The sequence below is a fragment of the Manis pentadactyla genome, chromosome 10 (assembly GCF_030020395.1).
Source record: "Manis pentadactyla isolate mManPen7 chromosome 10, mManPen7.hap1, whole genome shotgun sequence".
NCBI classification, from domain to species: Eukaryota; Metazoa; Chordata; class Mammalia; order Pholidota; family Manidae; genus Manis; species Manis pentadactyla.
The window spans coordinates 105,070,882-105,093,487 of NC_080028.1; the positions used below are offsets into that span (position 1 = coordinate 105,070,882).

General features: G+C 37.2%; 1 long non-coding RNA gene across 5 annotated transcripts; it reads left to right on the forward strand.

The window, feature by feature from the left end:
- Positions 1-755: 755 nt before the first annotated feature.
- LOC118908723 (uncharacterized) lies at positions 756-15,722 on the forward strand. 5 transcript variants are annotated; one of them, XR_008992258.1, is made up of 6 exons: positions 756-906; positions 1,936-2,071; positions 10,159-10,308; positions 10,761-10,825; positions 12,946-13,028; positions 13,928-15,722. It is a non-coding gene; the product is annotated as an uncharacterized LOC118908723 (long non-coding RNA). The 5 variants fall into 5 exon arrangements; XR_008992259.1 differs by lacking the exon at positions 12,946-13,028 and having other exon boundaries at positions 757-906; XR_008992255.1 differs by lacking the exon at positions 10,159-10,308 and having other exon boundaries at positions 759-906.
- Positions 15,723-22,606: the final 6,884 nt, after the last annotated feature.

The following is a 22,606-nucleotide window of genomic DNA, read 5'->3' on the forward strand; positions in this document are numbered from 1 at the left end:
AAGTCAGAGATAGTCAGGAACAAGAGCCCATGGGGCCTCTGGTCACATTAAGGAATTTGATTTTTTATTCTAAAATCAGTAGATTTTTATGCAGAGAAGCAACATTACCTGATTCATAACTTTGAAAGACCAGTCTCACTGCTATATTGACTTTAGGACAAAAGTGGAAGCGGGAACACCTCCCCTCCCACTAGAACTTAGGCTTCTTTAAAAATAAAACTTAACCAACAATACAAATACAACCTTTGCTTTGAAGACTAATATTTTTGTGGGAATGGTACCTTTATAAAGATCGTGGTTGCCCCCGTATATATTTGTTCTTTCTTCAAATCCAATTAAATGAAAATACTAGTTTTTCAGCCCAACTCTCTAGGCTCGCTAGGTCTAGCTCAGCAGAAACGAAGCAGGAGCCGGTGGATCTATCAGTTGGGTGCAATCCTTTTCTACGCTCTCTGTCGCTGGTCGGGGATGTGGACGCTCTCTGTCGCTAGCCGGAGATGTGGAGTCGGCCACCCGGAGCTTTCTGTCCACGAAAGGGTCTAGGAGGGGATCGGAGAAGGAAAAGACGGAAGAGACCTCTAGGTACACAACCGCCCTCAGAGCCTTCTCTAAAGCACTGGTTTCAAATGCCCGGCCTCTCGAATGCGTAGGCTCGGACCCCTCCCGCCGTCGTCATGGCAACGTATGCCTTCCGCGGATTGGTGGCTGCCTCCGTCTATGACGTGCGTTGGAAAAGCCCGGGTTTACTTCGGGATCTTGGGCTTTGGCGCAGGGGTTTCTGGGAGTCGCGAGTCGTGGTGTCTGTATGAGGTGCGGAGGTCGCTCCGTGGGGCCTCGGCCAACGTGAGTGACAGGAGGCTGGCGGATTGTCTTCCTTGTCCACATGGGGCGGAAAAAAAAAGTGCGGTGAGTTCGGGGTTGGCGGCGAACGGTGCTCGGGAGCTGCGGGCAGCGGCGGAGCCCAGCGGCTGTCGGGCGCAGCGCCGCGGGAAGGCCGCTGTGCGGGCTGCTAAGCCGGGTTCACCGGCCTCGCCCCAAAGCGGGTCGGGCCTGGGGTAGGAGTCGGCGACTCCCGGGAGAGCCCGAAGGCTCCCTGCCCCGAGGCGGGAGTGACGATTATTCGCCGGTGGGGGGGACGTGGGAGGCAGTTGTGTCCCCGGGGCAGAAAACCCTATTTCTCCCTCTCTGGATACATCCCCTTTCCTCTTCTGAAAATCTAGAGAAGTAAACCAGTTCCCCCAGCTTCCCCACACACTTGTTTTTCCAACATTTGACGGGTTTGGGGAACCATAGCTGCTGGGCGGTACACTTTTGGCTGCTCAAACCCAGAAGTACCATGAAGACTTTTGGTTATCAGAATCACTTAGGGTGAAGTTCCTGTCTTTTGGACATTCAGTAAATTATAACCTGCAAAATACAAGATTTTTATTACCATGGTTGCTGTAGAGAAAATTGCATCAACAAAAAGTTGTTGGAGAATTTTGCCTGTGTAACTGTCATTGAAATTTAGCACGTTTTTCTCCAAGACAGTAACTTTGTCTGGGGATTTTCAAAGTATTTTTTTTGTTTTTGTAGCCTATTTTCTGTTGTATGAGGTACAAACTTTAGGGAGTCTGGTGGAGTAAGGTTGAGTTGAGAATTTTAAAAACTCAGTCATGGCTATACTGAATTTTACAAGGCTTTGATATGTCAAGTCTAATCATTCTTTTGGTAATCCCTTTAGGAATATCCCCATTCCACAAGAAACTGCTTAAGAAGCTGTATTCCTGTATTCCTGAGACTCATTATTTGTTTTCTTGAGAGCTTTTGTTTGAGATGAAAGCAAAATTTAGAAAATGAGTTTGGAAATGATTTCACAAGTTGGATATTTGTCAGTACTTTATATAATGAAAGTTTATCATTTTGGGAATAACTTGATACTATTTTTCTTCAAAGTGTAAAAGATGACAGCAGCTAGGTCAACTTTTAAACCTGCAAGAGGCGGAAGAGGAAAAGGAGAAGGTGATTTGAGCCAACTGTCAAAGCAGCATTCAAGTAGAGACCTGCCTTCTCATACAAAGATCAAATACAGGTAATGAAGACTTTTTTCCTTGTTCACAAGGCAAGGCCAAAAGTGTTGACTGACACGATCATGAAATAGTATGATGGGGTATATCACGTATCTATTTTCATAGGAGTAGAATGCAATAGAGTTGTCTAACATAAAAATCATGCTCTGTGTTTGTGGAATGCTACCAGATATTCCTTATGTAGAAATTCTTATTAATTGGAAATTTCCCTGTGTGAATTTAATAATAACTAATATATTACCTCAGAGGGACCGTGCACTATTAGGACTAATCAATAAGGGATTAAAAGTTTTACAGTAAAGAGCCTTGAGTTGCCATACTAACAAAAAGTAATATTTTAGTCAAATCTATAGCATTATTGTAGGAAAATATGTGATTCACTTGGGCTTTTTGAGATACTGGAAACCACGCGGATCCTGTTAGTAACCTTAAGATTATCATAGTGATCTTGTCCAGTGTTCTCTTTTATTCTTGAGGAATTTAGGAACAAAGCTCCTTTTTGTGGATTGTCTTCCACTCTTATAACCATGTGTTTTTTGTTTTTTGTTTTTTTTATTTTGGTGTCATTAATCTACAATTACATGAGGAACATTATGTTTACTAGACTCCCCCCATCACCAGGTTCCCCCCACATGCCCCATTGCAGTCACTGTTCATCAGCGTAGTAAGATGCTGTAGAATCACTACTTGTCTTCTCTGTGTTGTACAGCCCTCCCCGTGCCCCCACACACATTATACATGCTAATCATAATGCCCCCTTTCTTTTTTCCCCTCCCCTTATCCCTTCCTTTGCACCCATCCTCCCCAGGCCCTTTTCCTTTGGTAACTGTTACTCCATTCTTCGGTTCTGTGAGTCTGCTGCTGTTTTGTTCCTTCAGTTTTTCCTTTGTTCTTATATTCCACATATGAGTGAAATCATTTGGTACTTGTCTTTCTCTGCCTGGTTTATTTCACTGAGCATAATACCCTGTAGCTCCATCGATGTTGTTGCAAATGGTAGGATTTGTTTTCTTCTTATGGCTGAATAATATTCCATTGTGTATATGTACCACATCTTCTTTATCCATTCATCTACTGATGGGCACTTAGGTTGCTTCCATTTCTTGGCTATTGTAAACAGTGCTGCGATAAACATAGGGGTGCATATGTCTTTTTCAAACCAGGCTGCTGCATTCTTAGGGTAAATTCCTAGGAGTGGAATTCCTGGGTCAAATGGTATTTCTATTTTGAGCTTTTTGAGGAACTTCCATACTGCTTTCCACAATGGTTGAACTAATTTACATTCCCACCAGCAGTGTAGGAGGGTTCCCCTTTCTCCACAACCTCGCCAACATATGTTGTTGTCTTTTGGATGTTGGCCATCCTTAGTGGTGTGAGGTGATACCTCATTGTGGTTTTAATTTGCATTTCTTGATGACTAGTGATGTGGAGCATCTTTTCATGTGTCTTTTGGCCATCTGAACTTCTTTTTTGGAGAACTGCGTGGGCTGCGGGCGGCGGGCCAGTCCTCTGCGTGCTGCTGGCGGCGGCCGGCGTGGGAGCGGAGCGTCCGGGGTTGCCCCGCGCTGCGCTCGTCAGGCGGCCGGCTTGTGCCTGCAGTCCAGGCCGGAAAGGAACTGGAGAGGCGGCTTTCACGCCCACGCAATGCCGTCCTACCCCGCGGCTCTGCAGGGGGCGGGCGGGGGTGGAGGGCGGACCGGTCACCACCCTTTGGCTCCCTACGCCGCCACGTGTTAGTCCGCAGGAATCAGCGCGCGGGCTGCCGACTGCTTTCCAGGGGCTGATGGAAGTTCGCTCCGGTATTGTTCTGTTTGCTTGGCTTCATTGCTCCGCTGAGTGGGGTGTGGGGGTGGGGGGGAAATGAAAAGATTTCTCTTAAGACCGATAATAGCTTTATCAGACATTAACAGCCGCCACTCAGTAATATAATTGGTTTATTTTTCTCCAAACTCTGTCTTTGCATTTCACTAAATGGAAACATTAGTTGAGGCGCTGCTGCTTGTCCAGTACAAATGAATTTAAATTGCTGAGCTGGGCAAATGCACCGGGACTGAAAGACTGAAATGAATATGCACCGTTCTTCGTCAATTTCTCTGAATACCGTTCAGTTGGGGTTGTATATATTAAAAATAGAAAGAAAACACGTAAATAAGCAAGCCCAAATATTTGCACTCTTTGTCCAAATACTGTTTTTCTTTCTCTGTGGGTTAGGCCAAGTGCCAGTCAAAGTTGTTTTTCAAGCCTCGTTTCCCTGCAGTAGGGCTGCCTTTTTTTTTTTTTCTTTCTTTTCTATTTGAGAGACTGAAGAAAGTAGAGATTGCAGATTTGAAGTTGATCGAACAGTTAAATGTGCCTTAAATTGTGTTTATTGGGTATATTTTTCTTGAAATAGTTTTTATTAAATGTGCATGTTGAGTATGTGCAGTTATTTTTTTCCATAAACTCTGGGATAAATTACAGTTGATACTTGCTCAGCTCATAGTAGGGCAGCTTATGAGAAATGTAATGGATCAGAAGGGCAGATCGGCTTAGTTGAATGTTAACTTTACTTTCAGGGCCAGATGTCTGTCACTTGAACTCAGCTTTTTAAAAAATGATTACTATTATTTCCTAACTTTAAAAGTGATTAAGTTATATATTTAACGTGGAGAGTGTTGAGATGTTTGCTTAAAGTCAAGCCTGATTAAGTAACAGCTAGGTTTTTTTTTTTAACTGAATAAAGAAAAAAAGAACTATATTGACTTTTTTTTTAATGGCTCTGGCAATTCGGTAGGCCAGTGTTTGGAGGTGATATTAGGCTTCAAAATCTATTTTGTCTTAGTTTTGAGATAACCATGGTTATGGATCCATCATATTTTGCTAGCTTTCTTTATATCTCTTAGCTTTTAAGAAACTGTTTCTGTTCACCTAGAAAGAACATCCTCATTTCTAGCCATTATTGAAAGAAAGGTATATGGAAAATGGATATTCACCATTTTCATATTTTATAATTGCTATGCACACCTCTGCCAGTATTCCAGTTTTTAGTAACTCCAGGGTATTTAATATTGATTCACGCAGTAGCATGAAATAATTATTTTAGATGAAAATGGGATTGTTTGATCCAGGTATGACATGACTTGGCAACATTTGTAGCTTTTTAAGAATGCCATTCTTAAGTGCTCTTAAAAGATACCAAGTGTTTAGTGGTTTTAAATTCTTCATTCTAAAAATAGCATGTTAGAGTTTCTTTCTAATAAAATTTTTTTCTCGTATTTCCTTTTTGTTAGAAAATATGTAACTTCAAAATTTTTCTATAACTCCCAAAATGCGATTCTGTGAATTTATCTGTGTTTTTCATTTAATGAACTGTTTAGTAATAACCAAGTGAGTCAGAGCATTTTGAATTTTAGCTCAGTGTAGTTCATAAATGGAAGAATGAAACTCATGCACACCCACTGTGAATTACTCTTTGCTGTTATAATCTTCATTAATGATAGGGGAATAGTCACCTTTATATGTGGCATAAAACCTTTTTCTCTAAGTGGCTTATTTCTTGACTTTGGGGAGAACTTCAAAAGGAACTGATTCACCTTCAAATGAAATAATTAAGTTTAACCCAATATGTGAAAATTGAATTGTATATTGTATGACAATCACATTTATTCCTAGAAGTGCCCTGACAATTTTGATTCAGTGTCTTCCAAAATAAAGAGACTTCTTAAACTATTGGATATACCTAATTTGGTAATCTTAAGTCAGTAAAAAGAATGGAGAGGTAAACTGTATAGGGGAATAAATGAACAAACAAAACTGTCCTCAGATCTGTAACTCCTAGTAAGCCCAACTGCTCTGTTACCACTGAAATAATTCAATAACATTTTTAATAAAAGAGGAAATGCTTCTAATTTACTTTGGAAAAGTTAATGAGTTTTGAAGTGAAATACATTTTACTTGAAGAAATTCCAGTGAAAACCAGATGCATTTCAAAGTGGAGTGCCAAACTGTATTAAGAAAGGTAAGTAACTGCCCACTTATCCTCTGATAAACAAGAGGTGGCACATTACAGTGTCCTTTGAGTATTGAGCAGCTGGGAGCTAATGGAGTGAAGAAAACCTGCATTATTAACTTTTAATTTTAAAAATTCTTAGTTATGTTTAGGTGGCTCTAGTGATAGAGCTTTGTTGGCTATTGCAGTTTTCCAGTTTGCTTATATAGTCACTTATTGTGACGTTTTGATGGTTTCACAAGTGAAGACACTGAAAATAAAGTGGGAAATATTAGTTGAACCATATGAACCTCATTTTTATAGTCAAAATTGTCAGTTAATAGAAAATTTATATGGTTCAATCAGTAGAATGGAATTGTTTTGACTTGAATTACTTAGCTATATTCTACCTTGGTTAATTAGATTTCTTATATACATATTTTTTATTTCAAAAAGCAGTTTTTTACTTAATTTGGTATTAAATTAACTAAGCATAGATCAAATAGTTAATTTATGAGAGCAAACCATTATGCACTGATTTTCAAGCTGCTTTTCATGGAACTTTCAGATGTTTCAGTGTTCAAAAATGCTTGAGTTGGATTAAATTTTTAAGTACATAGTAAATTATTTTAAATTATAGTTTAAAAATACCCAAAATGTTTTACCAAACTTTAACAAATTGTTTAAAAAGTTATTTTTTGTTACAATATTATTGTTCAGGCCTTGAATTAAAACTTGTTCTTCTAGCTTTGTACATATATTTGAATTTTTTGATTATATGGCATTGATGAGAAAGATCATCATTGATTTTGAAGGCACTGACCTTTAAAAAGAATTCTTCTCTATACATCTATATATAGGTATTCAGGTTAGTTTTTTACTTGTAAGAAAAGAAATTTATTGTTATTAGTAATTATTACTTTGTAACTAAAATATTCTGCTGCTTCCACCCCCACCAAATAAACTTCTAAAACATAACTGCTGACGCAGTGATACTGGAAACCACCAGACTGTGCTCACAGTGAGGCCTTTGATGGGTCTTTCAATTTGGGGCAAGTGAGTTAAATTCCTTGAAGCCTAGTTTTTTTTTCTATAGAGTGCAGATAATTTCTACTTACCTTATAGGTTGCTGCATAGCTCTTGAGGTAATGTGTGTTCAAGTACTTCGTAAACTATAAAATACAACTATGCATAAGAAAAAGACAAGCTTGTTAATTTTCTCTTTTCCCAGAGTACCTTCATTCTTTGTATGTTGTGGCAATATATTTCAATACATACTGAGTAATTTGTTTAGTCTTAATTTTTCTGTCCTTTTAAATTATTGCCTGTAAATGAGAGGTGAAGAGACTAAGCTTTTAGTTAGGACTATCAACACACTGATTTTTAAAAATATATATATATATACATTTTTAAAATTTTGTTATCATTAATCTACACTTACATGAAGAACATTATGTTTACTAGGGTCCCCCCTTCACCAAGTACCCCCCCAAACCCCATTACAGTCACTGTCCATTAGCGTAGTAAGATGTTGTAGAATCAGTACCTGCCTTCTCTGTTGCACAGCCCTCCCCATTCCCCCACCCCACATTATACATGCTAATCATAATACCCCCTTTCTTCTTCCCCGCCCTTATCCCTCCCTTCCCTCCCATTCTCCCCAGTCCCTTTCCCTTTGGTAACTGTTAGTCCATTCTTGGGTTCTGTGATTCTGCTGCTGTTTTGTTCCTTCAGTTTTTCTTTGTTCTTATACTCCACAGATGAGTGAAATCATTTGGTATTTGTCTTTCTCCGCTTGGCTTATTTCACTGAGCATAATACCCTCTAGCTCCATCCATGTTGTTGCAAATGGTAGGATTTGTTTTCTTCTCATGGCTGAATAATATTCCATTGTGTATATGTACCACATCTTTATCCATTCATCTTCTGATGGACACTTAGTCAACACACTGATTTTTGATTTGCATATTTGTTTGTATCTACCCCATCCCCTCTTAAATAGTAATTCAGTGTGTTGCTTTGGGTTTTTCCAATAATTAAATAAAATGAAATTTCCTTTTGGACACTTAAGCAGATAAAGGAAATTAGTATTTGGTTTGAAAGATGAAGAGTTAAGGATGAATGTACTTAATAGAAACTGGGGCAAATGGAGGATAAAATGAAGAATTTTTAGTTATTTTAACTTAGGAGGAGAATTATGGGAGTAGTAGTCTCTTACTCTTTTCTCCCTATTTATCCTTATCTTTTTTTCTCTTTTGAAGGGATTGGGTTATAAATCAAGTTGGTCTAGGCTTTCACATTTTTTAGAGTGCCTTCCCATTCTCTGTTGATTCAACCAGAAAATTTAAGTGGCCTGGCTTCTGTCATACAACTAGTAAGAAGTCCATTTAATTCTTAGTACTCCCTCTGTAATAAACAACTGTATTTTTTTCTGTTATCATTAATCTACAATTACATGAAGAACATTATGTTTACTAGGCTCCCCCCTTCACCAAGTCCCCTCCCACAAACCCCATTACAGTCACTGTCCATCAGCATAGTAAGATGTTGTAGAATCACTACTTGTCTTCTCTGTGTTGCACAGCCCTCCCCATCTCCCCCCACACATTATACATGCTAATCGTAAGGCCCCCTCAGAACTGTATTTTAAGTGTCCACTGCAGTATTGAAGCTGCCAGGGAATAGTTTTATTTCCCTCCCACTCCCAGTTTTAGTATTTGTGGAATGCCTGTAGATACCTAAAACTCTCCATCTGACAAATTTTTTCTGTCAGTGGCACTGAATATTGTCAGTTGTTTTCCTTGAATTTTCAGGATCACTCAGTTTTTGAGAAAATGTCTGTCAAAATCCTGCGTTGGCAAAAGAGTCATTCAGAGTACAAACTAGCCACATAGACTTTAATAAAATAGAGTTTCCTATACACTTGCAGTCATGTATCTGGTAACAGTTACCTTAAACCTACAAGGGGATGCAGTGTAAACTCTTTAAAAATAAATATTCTACACCATCTAAATCCATAGTAAGCATGTAGAATTCCTTCAGATTCCACATTGTGTTTTGAACACAAGTTTTGGTGTGGTATCAGAGAAGAATATTTACAGTATCTCTTTCATTTTCCAACTCTGTATCTGTGTGAGGCCAGGTTTTCCTCACATACTTTCACCAGAATGTATCACAAATTGAATGCAGAAGCAGATATGAAATTTAGCTGGCTTATATTAAACAGACACTAAGATTTGCAAAAACATAAACTTCACTCTTCTCACTGTTTTTTGTTTTGAAAAATAGTTGTTTTCATAAAAATAAGTGATACTAACATGTAATGGATTTATTTAAATGAAGTAATTAAAAATTTTGTTTTAATTTCGAATACAGTAAGTTTTTATTTGTATTGAGATACAATAAAGTGCATAGGTGATAATGTACAACTTGATGAATTTTTACGTGTAGGTAGGAACTCATGTAACCATCACCCAGATCAAGGTACCAAAATTCTTACTATTTTTTCCCCATCACCTATTTCACCCATCTTCCCATCCCCCTTCCCCTGTGGCAACCACCGTCTGTTCTCTGTGTCTGTATGAGTTTATCTCTTTTATTTGTTCATTTATTTTATTTTTTTAGGTTCCACATATAAGTGAAATCATATGGTGATACAGTCAATAATATGGTCAGTTACAACACACACACAAACCAGAGTTCCTGAAAGCACTGTATGTAATACATATAAATGCAACTCTCAGGAGTGTCTTTGGGAAGATACAAGGCTAATACTACTAACAGAAAATGTGGAGAAGTCCAACCCAGTCATCTATGTTCTGTGTGGATTCACTTGCAGATGCTGCCTAGCACTCTTTCAGTGACATCCTAGAAGCTTCTCTGTTACCACAGGAAGACTTAAGCTAACTAGGGGATGCTTTTTTCTCTAATTTTTGTGAATATCCCTTCACTTGGTAAAAACCAGGGAGGGGAAAAAAAGAAAGAATATTCTCCTTAGTACTGTGCAACAAGTGAAGAATGGTCAGATCCAAAGATTTCGTCCATTGTGCTTTAATTGGTTGGTTCTTGGCTGAAAAGGAAAGAAAGGCCTGAGTAGCCTGCTTGGCCTTTTTTTCCTGAAAGCTGAGTAGTGTGGGAGAAGCAACAGAAGAAGGGACAAGGAAGAAGTATCAATGTAGACCACCGATGATAAGGAAAAAGAAAACCACCACTGTAGACGGGCGATAGGACAGTTCTGAATGCGGGAGTCCCTACCTAGTGCAGCCCTCAGAGGTACCGGGCATTTTCATCTCGTTGGGGTGGGGGCAGGGGGGAGGCTACACTGTGCACACAAGCCAGGGCAGACCACTGCCTGCACTTCAGTGTGGTCTTGGAGGCATGGGAGTAAGGATTCATCCACTCCGAGTGTATCTGATGAGACCTACAAATAACTGCCAGTGTGTAAATTGCCCCTTGGCCATCACTGAGGGGAGTGAGGACAGGGTTCTCCCTCTGTATGTATTGCTAGGTCAAGACGTGTAGTCATGTGTCTGGTAACAATTACCTTAAACCTACAAGGGGATGCAGTGTAAACTCTTTAAAAATAAATATTCTACACCATCTAAATCCATAGTAAGCATGTAGAATTCCTTTTTGTCTTTCAAAATTTTCTTCAAAACTCTTGTGACATCTCCAAAAAGCCTTCCCTGAACTTCAAACTCTTTTCCTTTTCCCTCTGTCCTCAGGACTGCCGTGCCACCCATGTCTACTGCATTTATTGCACATAGAACATTGAATTATAATGAACAATGTACATACATCTTTTTCCCCTACTGGGTTGCCTCTTAATGGATCTGGTTAATGGAAAGTTTATCTTTAGCTAAATAGTATTTTGATTTAAAGATATATTGCTTTTATGCATATTGGCAATATATTAATATTGCACATAGTATAATCTAATAGAATGAGAACTTTTACACTTTCCAAAATATGTTTGATGTTTGTCTGACATGTTATTCTTTACAGCCATATTTTGTTCTCTTTGTAAGGAATGCTTTGAGAGGTTCTTTAGCAAGAGATTATTTTGTTGTCTTTGTGACCATGGGAGTGTTTCAGTTAAGTATCATACCACATTTTGGTGGGAGTTCTGATAGGGAGCAAGAATGTTAGTCCGCCAGGAGGGTCAGGATACTGGCCTTAGCTGTTGGTCCTTCTCAACAATGTGAAAGGGCTATTGCTTTGATATGGACATACGTTCCACCTCCTGGCAACTGCTAGTGTTCTGTAATGGATGGCTATTTTAGAGTGGTTAAGGGCATACCTTCAAGCTTCCAACATGCTCTGTAGGCCACCAGTTAAGATTCATGTCACCATAGAATCCTGGCTAAGTCTTTTCCTCTTCCGGCTCCCGCCAGGATGCCTCACTCTGGCAGTCTCCCCAGACCGGCTCTGATCTCTTTGGCCGGCAGACACTCCTCTGGTAACTAACTGAACCGGAGAATTGTTCCTAGGCCTGAGCTACCCCTTAGCTAGTCTTTACTTTTTAGATCCACCTGGAAGTGAGTCATTTATTGGTCTGTGGGCCAGGATATTGAGTACCCCTTGAGGGAAACATGGCTATTATAAGGATATTCAGTGGTGGGTTGAGATGCCTTGCATTTTGCTGCTCAAAGCTTCTAATAAGGAATGACAGGCATCTTCATAAAGAATCTAATTGAACATATCATAAGTGAGTAAGTATGAGCAAGTATAAAAGTAGCTGGTTTAGGGCCACATTATTTCTTACACCAGAGATTTCTTGAAATATAAAATATATATTTGAATAAGACTTATTTTCTCTACAATTAATAGCTACTTGTAATGGTGGTATATGTTCTCATTTCTAGATACATGTTTTATTTATTTATTTATTTTTAGATAATTATTTTTTATTGAAGGGTAGTTGACGCACAGTATTACATTACATCAGTTTCAAGTGTACAACACAGTGGTAGAACATTTATATACATAATTCTAGGTTCCAGCTATCACCCTACCAAGCTGTTAGAATATCTTGACTATATTCCTTATGCTATACATTACATCCCGGTTACTTATTTATTTTACCATTGGAAGTCTGTCCTTTTTTTTTTTTTTTTCTTTTGTGAGGGCATCTCTCATATTTATTGATCAAATGGTTGTTAACAACAATAAAATTCTGTGTAGGGGAGTCAATGCTCAATGCACAATCATTAATCCACCCCAAGCCTAATTTTCGTCAGTCTCCAATCTTCTGAGGCATAACAAACAAGTTCTTACATGGAGAACAAATTCTTACATAATGAATAAGTTACATAGTGAACAGTACAAGGGCAGTCAGCACAGAAACTTTCGGTTTTGCTCATGCATTATGAACTATAAACAGTCAGTTCAAATATGAATACTCACTTGGTTTTTATACTTGATTTATATGTGGATACCACATTTCTCTCTTATTATTATTTTTAATAAAATGCTGAAGTGGTAGGTAGATACAAGATAAAGGTAGAAAACATAGTTTAGTGTTGTAAGAGAGCAAATGTAGATGATCAGGTGTGTGCCTGTAGACTATGTGTTAATCCAAGCTAGACAAGGGCAATAAAACATCCACGTATGCAGAAGATTTCTCTCAGAACGGGGGGGTGAGGTTCTAAGCCTCACCTCTGTTGATCCCCAATTTCTCACCTGATGACCCCCCTGCGACTGTGCCTGTCTTAGGTAGTTCCTCCCTTGAGGAATCTTACCCGTCTCTGGCTAACCAGTCATCTTCCGGGGCCATACAGGGAAATGTAAAGTTGGTAAGTGAGAGAGAAGCCTTATTGTTTGAAATGGTTAGCTTTTTATTTCTTTGCATATTTATGCCCTGTAGCTTCTATGCCCAGCATTTGTCTTGAACATGTTTTATTTTTACAGCTTGCTGTGTTGCAAAGTTGGCAGTAGTCAGTTGAAGAAATGAAATCTTCCCAGCTGTAGAAAGATGCTGAATATTTAGAAAGGTCAGATCCACCTTAGGGGTAACTAAAGCTGGATTGTGCAGGAGATTATTGTAATTATTTGAGACTGTAACCCTTAAGTTTTGAAATGCATCTTACAATATCAATAACAATAGTAGCTTCTGTTGAATATCACCTATGTGCCATCAACTTGCTATTTAAGCCCGATCTATGTATCACATTTAATCATGACAATGAACCTATGAAGAATTATTACTCATACTTTGTGGTTGAAAAAACTAAGGATCAGAGAGTTTTAGTTACTTGCTTAAGGTCATCATATCATTAAATGGCAACTCAGGACTTGAGACCAAGTCCAACCCCAAAGCCTGGCTTGCAAGTGCAAACAGTGAATCTCCTTCCCTGTTTTCTTTAAGCAAAGACTCTTATAAAATGTAAATTAATGAAACTTAATAGGACTTGATTACTCAAGAGATGAATAGGAGTGATTTTAAATTTAGGTATTTTCTATATTTTTACAATAAAAATGCAAAATTTTCTTACCTTTATGAGATTTAATTAAGAAACAAAGTGAAGCTCTCATTGAACAGTTTTGAACTCTCTAGTTAGCTCTTGTATCTATGTCAATCTGTTGTTAATTATGTGACCATTCTTTCCTATTCCCAGAATATATTTCCCCTATTTTCCCAGCCAGCTTAACCTACTCCTTTTACCAACCAGTCATTCATTAATTCATTAATGTTGGTTCATTCAATACTGCTGTAATATTTGTGACAAAGGACACTGTCAAGAGACGTTTTGAGTTTAAGTATTGCATCTCCTGAATAGGACCTGTAAGAAAGGTTCTTGCTTTTTTGGTAAATTTTTTACAATAGAAAATAATTATTTATGATGATAAATAACATGAACTAATTTCCCCCATTTTGGTTTTCTATGTAAAGGCAAAAATGATGGCAAAAGGAGGTGAAGAACCCCTGGAACTGCTGTCCCTCACTGGCACCCCTGCCTCCGTCCCCTGCAGTGCTGTCTCCAGGAGAGTTCCCAGTCCTACAAAGAGTTTGGGCTTATGCTGGGGAGAGAGGTTTGTGGGAAGGTAGGGCTGCTATTTGGAAATTATAACTCTCAAGAGTTTGCCATAGAAACACAATAAGATCTAGTAAAGTTACAAAGTACTGTCCATATTACAGGTATATTCAGTAGGCACTTACTGATTATCGTGGAAACCTAGCTATTTGGTATAACATTGTTTCCAGGGGAAAATACATCCTGAAATCTAAGTAACTGCTCCACTGTAGGTTATTTTTCCTACGTTGTATACTTAACACTAAAAACAAGTAATTTTTTGACTAAAAATATTTTTTGATATGTTCACTCCAAAAGTATATTCGGTTATTGTGTCTAGTAGGAAAATTCAGTGCTAATTCAGTTCCATCCAACTTTCAGGTAGTTGAAGTGAAGAAAGATAAAGTTTGGGTGATAATCAGGGCGCTGGGATGACCAAGGGCCAGCACCCAGCTGGCTCTCCCTGGTTCGCTTTGTGCTGAGGCTCTGGCCCAGCACAGTGCATTTTAAGCTGGGTGGCATATTTTTTTTACCTACCCCTGTTGTCTCTAAGGTAATAGGAATGAAAAAATAATCAATTTTAATTCCTCAGAAATTTTCCTTTTATATGAAATTAGGAATTTAACTTGTGTCTCTTAATTTTTTTTCTGCTATAAATTAATAAGGGAAAAGAAGCCCAGTAAATTTAATCCCCTAAAAAAAAAGAATTAAAACAAAATCATCTTACCTAAAGGTACCTTGGCACTAAACCCCAAGTAATGTTCAAATTCTTTGATTTTATCAAAACTTTTTTCTATAATGTAACTGAAATATGTGAATGCTCAGCTGGGGTGGCAAAATACCTATTTGTGTTGTAGTCGTCTTTTTTAATAGAGTATGACCTATATAGTTAATGATCTTGTGAGATGCTGTTTTATATTGTGTAGCTATTAAAAAAAATCTATGAGGTCTAGGTTCTAATACTCTTTAGGCAGATTTCATTGTTAAACACCCAAGATTAGCATGAACTCTTAAATATTGTTTTGATTATGCAAAAGAACTCTTTAGTATTTGGTGCTCTTAAAAATGAGGGAAGAATACGTGTAGATAAATAGGAATATAGATACAATTCTTTTTTTGGTAAAAATACATGCATTGCCATTTTATGCTTGTTCTGTATCTCTGCATTATTACCCTTTCATGTCCTCCATGTTCTTATGCCAGCAAGAAATGTAAATGCTGTTAACATTTACAAACTACTCATATACTATATGAGTATATTCATTCCCTTAGTTACTCATTCAACAGACATTAAAGACACAGAGTGAGGATATCAGGGTTCTTGCCTAAGCAGTGTGTAAGAATTGGACCAAAAATCTGGATCTTATGAAGAGATCTTCAAGATTATGCCCCTCACTTGATGTAGGGTTTGGCAGATTTTTTTCTGCAAAGACCTAGCGAATACATATTTTACAGGTAGTTGTCTCTATGACAACTGCTCAACTCTGCCTTTGTGCAAAGAATTTGGCATCACAGGCCAAGGTTAGGTGACCTTTCTTAAGTTGCTCATTATTGAAATATACATAGTAATAGTAAATATTTTAAAACATTTTCTGTTACTGTAACTGTACATTCATTGGTGTGAAAAATTAATCAAAAGCCAACTATATAATAAACACTACATTTATAAAAATATTTAACTGGAATGACCTGTCTATTTCGTACCTGGATAGGTACCGTGTAGTTTAGATGGATCAAGAGTAAAACTTTAAAAAATGTGTACATACTAAATACACTTGAAAAACACATTTGTCAGGTCCTTTAGCACACACAGTGCTTTCTACCTCTTTCGAAGTAACACTTTGTCATACCTTGTTTGATTTTAGTAGAATTGCCATTATGTATGACAGAGCCTTACATTTTAATTAAAGTTGCATTTTGAGAGTTTTCCAAAACCTAATTGATATGAATAGTTTGGATTGACATGTCATAGTGCAAAACTAGTCACTAAGAGTCTGAATGTATTTTGTGCTGGTCTGAGTCCCCAGTTAGGATCTCATAGCTGTTATACTTTGAGATCTCATGTGAAGTAAACATATGGTAGTTCCATAGATACCCTTTACGGCTACAGGTAGTGCAGCAAGCATAGTAGTTTTTCTATAGTAAATACTTTTAAAGTATCGAACTCATTGTCTTATTCCATTAAAGTCATAATTCCCTTCCTTCCTCAACCAACATTAACATTGGCACTCAAGAAATGTGTCATATAATAAGCGAAATGAACACGTGCCCGAGCTGACAAAGATAATAGATGAATACAGATCTGCATGAGTTGTGGGGGTTGGGAAATGTGTGTTTTGGGAGTAGCGATTCAGTGGAAACAAACCTTTTCTCTGATGACCATTAGGTGATGACTGTCAATAATTTAAAAATGGAAAACCATTTTTCTTGAAGAATACTTTTTATGGAGATGAACTTGAAAATTTAAAATAAAAAAAAATTAAATGCTCACACTAAGCTTTTAATCAGTGAATATAAAATGGCACCATTTATTAGAGTTGCACATTTGTAAAAGCATCAGTATATGATGTTTTCTGTGGTTGAGATCCAGTGATACCAGGATAATGGCTCAGCCAATGCACAAGGTGCAAGATTCGCACCCTATTGAGAATTTGTATTGAAATGAAGATTGACAGCCATGCATTTTAATAATGTGTGCTTCAAACTAGATCAGGTAAGGAGTTCTTTGACCAACTCATTATGATTGTGTATTGTTATGACTATGTATGGGGAAATTAAATGTACATAACCAGGCACTGATATAGATCATCATTCTTACTTCATTCTCTTTTATTGTATGAAGTAGTCACTGATCTGATATACTTGGGGATCTTTTTTTATATAATGGACATACAACATTAAATTAGTTTCAGGTGTACAACATAAAGACTCCACATTTGTATACATTGCAAAATGGTCACACTAAGTCTAGTTACCATCACCATATAAAGTTACAAAATTTTTTTCTTGTGATGAGAACACCTAAGATAACTTCCTTTGCAACACAGTATTATTAAACTACAGTCACCAAAGTCATTATGCTGTACATGACATCCCCTTGACTTGTAACTGGAGGTTTGTACCTTCTGATCCCCATCACCCATTTTACCCACCCTCCATTCCTCTCCTCTGGCAGCCGCCAGTCTCTTCTCTGTATCTGAGTTTTGTTTTGTTTTGTTTTGTTTTGTTTTGTGCGTTTTTTTTTAAGAATCCACGTACAAGGGAAATAACGGTGTTTGTCTTTCTCTGGCTTATTTCACTTAACATAATACCCTCGGGGTTCAACCATGTTGTCACAGATGGCGCGATTTCATACTTTCTTATGGCTGAGTAAAATTCCATTATATACATAGCACATCTTTATCCATTCATCCATTGATGGACACCAAGGTTGTTTCCAGATCTTGGCTATTGTAATATAATGCTGCAATGAACGTAAGGGTACATATATCTTTTGAAATTAGGGTTTCTGTTTTCTCTGGGTGAATACCCAGAAGTGGTTGGCATTGCTGGATCATTTTGTAGTTCTAAATTTAATTATTTGAGGACTGTCCATATTATTTTCCATAGTGGCTGCTCCATTTTACGTTCCCACCAATGGCATATGAATGTTCCTTTTTGTCCACATCCTTGCCAATGCTTGTTATTTCTTGTCCTTTTAATAATAGCCATTATGACAAGTATGCGGTGATAACTCATTGTGGTTTTGATTTAATTTCCCTGATGATCAGTGATGTCAAATATCTTTGTATGCCTGCTGGCTGTCTGCATATCTTCTTTGGAAAAAAGTATTCAGATCTTCTCCCTATTTCTTTAACTGGGTCTTTTCTTTTTTTGTTATTAAGCTGTTATTTGTTACTGTTCTTTATGTATCTTGTATATTAACCCTTTATTAGACATGTGACTTATAAATATCTTCTCCCATTCGGTAGGTTGCCTTTTGTTTTGTTGATGGCATCTCTGTGCAGAAGCCTTCCAGGCTGATATTATCCCACTTGCTTATTTTTGCTTTTGTTGCCTTTGCCTTTGGACTCAGGTCCAAGAAAATATCACCAAGAGCGAGGTCAAATCGCTTACCATCTATGTTTTCTTCTAGAAGTTTTATTGTCTCTGGTCTTACATTCAAGTCTTCAATCCATTTTGAATCAATTTTTGTGTATTGTGTAAGGTAATAGTCCAGTTGTCCCAGCACCATTTATTGAAGATACTGTTCTTCCCTCATTGTACATTCTTGCCTCCTTTGTCATAAATTGATTGACCATATATGCTTGGGTTTATTTCTGGACTTTCTATTCTGTTGCATTGATCTGTGTATTTATTTTAATGTCAGTAATACACTATTTTGTTACTATAACTTTGTGATATAGTTTGAAATCATGTCAAGTGATGCCTCCAGCTTTGTTCTTTCCCAAGGTTGGTTTGGCTACTTGGGATCTTTTGTGGGTCCATAAAAATTTTAGGATTGAGGCACTTGTTTTTATTTTTCTTTCATTAAGGTATTATTGATATATACTTTATGAAGGTTTCACATGTAAAACAATGTGGTTACTACATTCACCCATATTATCGAGTCCCCCCAGACCCCATTGCACTCACTGTCCATAAGTGTAGTAAGATGCCATAGTCACTATTTGCCTTCAATGTGCTCCACTGTCTTCTCCCTGATCCCCCACACACACCATGTGTGATGCACTTGCTTTTAAAAAACAAGTTTCCATGATGTATAAGCAGCCATCAGGAAAACATTTTACTTTTAACTTATGTTAAATTTTTTAAACGTAAGTATATGACATCTATGTGTTTTTCTCTTTCTTTACAAATGATCTTTATTAAAGCTATTGCAGAAAACATGTTTGTCACAGTGACAGATGGGAAAGATTGATAATGAGTACCCTTAATGATAACTCCATTTAACTTAGAAATTTATAGAAACAATTGGATTTTTTAGAATATTGAGTAAGAAACTCAGAATCCTACCACCAATGTACTACTAGGTGTTGCATCTTTTATTTAGGGTGTCACTGATATTTCAGCCTGTTGTGGCAGTGCACATTTAGCAATTTTAGTTTTTAATAAACCACTATATTACCATTCACGAAAGGTACTCTGATGTCATAAAAATGAAGTAATTTGTGCTCTTGATCTCCTAACTTGTCCCTCACTTTTTCTGTGGCAGGTTTGCATTTCATGGCCATGAAAGAGTAGAGAGCACATAGCTATTATAAAAGACCATTTCCTTTCATTCTATCTTTATGGTCATTTTAATGCATTTAGTGTTTATGGATAATTAACTGTTTGACAGAGCTGTGGAGCACTTGAAAACTAAAATGTATTGTGCTGCCAGTTGTAGATCAATCAATTCAATGTAATTTCTAAAATGAAGATGTAAGTCAGTGGGAAGTTAAATTGGACTCACAGAAACTTGGTACATACTTGCTGTGGAACATATGTAACGCATAGTCGGTTATTTCTAAGAAAAATTTACATTCAGACACTTCAGTTCTGCTTCACAGATTTATGGTAGATTCTTCCTTTTCAAAGCCAGTTGAATTCACAGGGGACACACGCAATATACTGCTGCTCAGGGTTTTATCTTCCTGGATGTCATTGCAACTCACAGCACTTATCCGACCACCGGAGAACAAGTTTTAGGAATTAACATCCTTTTCATATTGCTAGGATTGACTGTACCCCTGACTGAAGCTATTGTTTTTATTTTAAGTGGTTCATTTTGGGAAAGATTGAAGGGATTTATGAACAGGGAATAGCAATTCTGTAAACTAACAAGTCTGTGTGGTGTCTAGGACAGTAGTTCTTGAAGTGTGGTCCTAGAATCAGAGGTGTCACTGTCACCTAGGAGTTTATCAGAAATGCACATTTTTGCATCCCACCCCAGGCCAGCTGAACCAGAAATTCTGCAGGTGGGACCTGTTCGTCTGTGTGTTAACAAGGCCTCCAGGTGATCCTGATGCACTCCTAAGGACTGGGAACCGCTGGTCTAGAATTATTAACCAAATGCTTTTACAAATCACAATTGTATGCATCCATTTTATTTTCAGTGTGCATTTTCAGTTGTTTGAGAAATATGGTAAAAAGAGGATTAATTAATTGTTTCAAATTAAATTAATACTATGTCTCTGATCTTTATGTGTAATTATGGCAGTACCAGCTAAGAATCAGGAAAATTCCTCTGATTTGTAGATTTGAGATCTTCAGGTACACTATGCTCTTACCCTAAGAAAAGTATAATGCCTTGTTTTATCGTTGCTAGATTCTGAGCTTTGTCTTAAGGGATAAAATAGAGTTGGGTCTTGGACCTCATTTATGATTGAAATAAAGTGAGAATATCTTTTGGGATTGCTTGTTTATGTAAAAATAAGTGTTTTAGTGTTGACATTGTTAGACTGATAGGTCATAACCATCTTAGGTTATTTTTATTTCAAGGAATGTTGATGTATTAAGTTTTCATGGAGAATAAGATTTATCTTGGATATTTTTTCCCTTAAACAGAAGGAGAAATAATATTTACCCTAAAGGCAGTTTTAGGATTGATATCATTGGGTTTAAAAAAAATTGTTTTGAGTCTGTTAGCTAAGAATAAATATGCATGTAAATTATGGGCAGTCTTTTCACCTGTAAGCCAGTAGCTTACTCTTCAGTTACAAATGGGATGTCAGAAAGTCATAGCAGGAAGCCTGAAAATCGAAACACAACAATCCTAAGGAGTGTATATTATACATGCACTCCAGATAAATCAAAAGGCTAAAAGATTGCTCTTTGAAAAGGAAAAACCAGTTTCAGTTAGTCACAGTTCTATCTAGGATAGCGAATATAAATAATTCTGTTATTTGGTTGCATCTAATTTTGAGGTAATTTTCTTCATATTGTCACTAGCTTAGTACTAAGTTTAACCTCTGGTGATCTTACTCAGGAAAAATAACAGGCTGTTTAAATTGCATGCCTCATCCCCCTCCCAAATTCTCTTATGCGTTGGCTGCCCCAGAGGCATATGTAATTACTTAATTCTAAACCATGGAGAATGATGCTTTTCTGTGACCACTTTTCTGTTCTCCTGTGAGGAAATGACTAATATAGTACCTTAAATAGAACTGTCTCCATGGCAATGGGCAGTCAGCTTTTGACTTTGAGACTCATAAAAAAAGGAAATTTAAAAAAGCATTTTCAAGGTCTAAAATAGCAGTACAGCAAAAGCAAGGTATGAGAATATTTCCTGTCAGTTACTGCATGACTGATAAAGCTAGCATAACATACCTTTTCTTATTTAGCACTTTTTATCTGAGTATTTAAAAATGCTATACAGTAATTCCTTCCCTTCACTAATGAGTGATAATTACTACCTTCAGATTAATAGAAGACTTGAGAAGCTTGGATATAAGTTTAGGATTGGGGTCCAGCTTGAGAAAAAAGGGTTGCCTAACTAGTTGTAATTTTATTTTCACAAAGAATAAAAATACTGATGAAATCAGGGGTCATTTCTTATCATATTTAAGCAGAATTATCTCTGGAACACTGGAAGCAATGACAAGATTAAAAATAAAAGCTGAACCATTTATGCCATTTTTTTTCTAATTGGCTCCTACAAATTTGATTGTATGGATCACTTCTTCTGTCAAAATGACTCAACTGGCAGCCCGCCTCCCTAGATCCCTCTTGCTTCCACGCCTGCTTAAGAAGCAGAACCCTTTGGTTCTCACTGCTGGGCCATCGAGCCTTCAGGGAAAGTGAGAGTTGCTGTGTATTAGAGTCCAAAGAGGAAGATCACGTTATCTCATGTAATTTTTCTGTTCTTTTCTGTATTTCCTCCTTGACTAAGCCTTATTTCAGTATAGGGTTACTTTCCAGTTGAATTGTCTCTCACCTTTTAAGTATTACCATTAAAATACTCAATACTCTGAAGTTACTCTTCATGAGGAACTTAGTTAAGCAAATTATGTGATATACAATGCAGCACTGAGCATCTCTGAGGATGTGGATCTATGTGCTGAAGTGAACTGATGTCCATAATAGGTTATTAACTTGGAAAAACTTGTGTTGGTTTTTTTTTTTAAAGACATGAAGCTTTTCATTTTCATTTTTAAGGTAAAGAGATACTGTAGGATGGACACCAAAAGAAGTGCTATTCATTTCTGGATGATGGGATTACTAGAAATTACTTTTATCATCTACTTCTCTTCATTCTCTTTTGTTTGTGTTAATAATAAATGTGTACTTCATAAAAACTTTAAGAGCGTTTACTGTTTTGAAATAAGAGTAGAACAAATAATTTAAGTAAAGGATGGGGCAGAGAGCAAATCTAAATGTGATGGCAAATTAGAGATGCGTTGAGGTAAAAACAAATGCTCATAGATTTGATAACCATGGTAACTGGGTAGATTGCCAGAGAAGAATAGTGTATGTGTAGGTGGCCATAGATACATTCAGTCTGGAAGTGAATGAAGGTATTATAGCTGTCTGTATAGCATATTACTTTATTACATCAGTCATTCCAGGATTTTTCT